The 1,792-nt window shown below is 39.8% G+C and overlaps 1 pseudogene; it reads left to right on the top strand.

Moving 5' to 3' along the window:
* Positions 1-865: 865 nt before the first annotated feature.
* LOC112482145 lies at positions 866-994 on the top strand (annotated as a pseudogene).
* The last annotated feature ends 798 nt before the right edge of the window (positions 995-1,792 follow it).

Genomic DNA, 1,792 nt, shown 5'->3' with positions numbered 1-1,792 from the left:
AGTTGTTCATGGGGTTTAATGGACTATTTCTGCACCTGGCATTAATGGAAGTGTATTCTGCTTTTTTCCAGAAAGAAGATTTATTATATAAAGGTCTCTCTTTAACCTGTTGCAAAGAAGGCATTTTTCTTTTGGTTTCCAGTAGGTGGCAACTAAGCCTCATGGATCCCTGCTTTCCATAAAGTCTTAATAATGTCTTTTTTTCCTTATAGATGTTTAATCATGCTCGCTACCCTCAGTTTCAGTTCCTGTCAGTGCTAACAACAGTTTTGGCAGAATTTGCCCAGATTCCTCTGGGGGCTCCATGGTGATAGCTCTCAGAGGGTATGGGGGGAGGGACTTTCTGGGTTGGGGGTTGGGGACTGCGACTTTTGCAATCGGGTTCGGCAAAAATCAACTATTGTTTATTTGCAATCCTGTCCTGCTTCTCTGCTCTCTGCCCTGATGGTGGGGCCTTGGTGCCGGTTGCTAGATTTTCTAGCACTTCCAGGCTGGCTGATCAAGGAAGTCACTGCACCTTCTCCCCTCCCCCTCCTCCTGCAAGGAGCTCTGGAGGCTGCTAGGGGCAGCTTCTTTATTTCTCCTAGTCCACCATCCGATACCTGGGGTTCTAACCTATAGTAGCTCTTATGTGCAGATCCCATGCTCAGATGTGCTGGTGTGCAGTTTGAGTGTTTTTTGTTGGGTTTTAGATGTTTAGCTTTTAGATATTGTTTCAAAGGGAGAGACCTGAGGACATCTCTCACTTTGCCATGTTTCCTTGCTATCCCGATAGCAAATATTTTTTCAAATTCAATTGGTACTATTATCATCAGTGGTACCTCCAGAAATTTCTTCTTCTTCTTAGTCCACAAAACTTGATTGGGTCTATAACCATGCTACCCTGAACATGCCTGATCCCGTCTGATCCTGTCTGATCCCAGAAGCTAAGCAGGGTCAGGCCTGGTTAATACTTGGATGGGAGACCACCTAGGAGGACCAGGTGCAGTAGGTGTAAAAAAAAAATTTGTTTGGGAACTAAAAGTAATGGTCTGACCCACATGCACCGCTTTGTGTTTTACCATTCCTAATTCACATTTAATCCTGTATGACAATCCTCAGAACCAAAATAGAAAAGATCGCATGCTATAATAGTTCCTACCCACCCTTTTCTCCACACCTCCCTCAGTTGCAAATATTACAGCAAGATCCTTCTGTGGGTGGGGACCAGAGTAGGAATGTGAAGCCACCTAGAATAGAAATATGGGATTGCACATTAATTGCTTTCAAGACCTCAAATTTGTTTTGTTTTCTTTAAGACCAAGGTGGGCTTTGTATTGTTTTCTTGAAAGCAATCTATAGTATATGTATCCTTTATCTCTGTTTATCTTAGTTAAAATATGCAATTCTCTATTAGATGTAAAGCTCCATACATTTTACCTATTTGAGCAAGCTTGTTATTCTAATACTATAACTTATTTTCTGTGGATTTTTAAAAACTTTTTTATTTATTATTTACAGTTGACAGACAATATTATTTTAGTTTCAACTGTACAAAATGGTGATCTATGCATTTATGTAACTTATGAAGTGATCATCCTGATAAATCTAGTACCCATCTGACAACATAATAGATGCTACAATATTATTGACTATATTACATATGCTATACTTTACATTCCATGACTGTTTTGTAACTGCTAATTTGTTACTTATAAATCCTTTCCCCTTTTTCGCCCACTCCCTAGCCCTTTCTCATCTTCAAAGCTCATTATCTGTTTTTCAATTCTAAATGATAGCTTTGCTGGGTAGA

The sequence above is a fragment of the Pteropus alecto genome, unplaced genomic scaffold (assembly GCF_000325575.1).
Source record: "Pteropus alecto unplaced genomic scaffold, ASM32557v1 scaffold1036, whole genome shotgun sequence".
Lineage (NCBI taxonomy): Eukaryota > Metazoa > Chordata > Mammalia > Chiroptera > Pteropodidae > Pteropus > Pteropus alecto.
The sequence above is the reverse complement of the archived record's forward strand: the minus strand, read 5'-3'. Positions and strand labels throughout refer to the sequence as shown.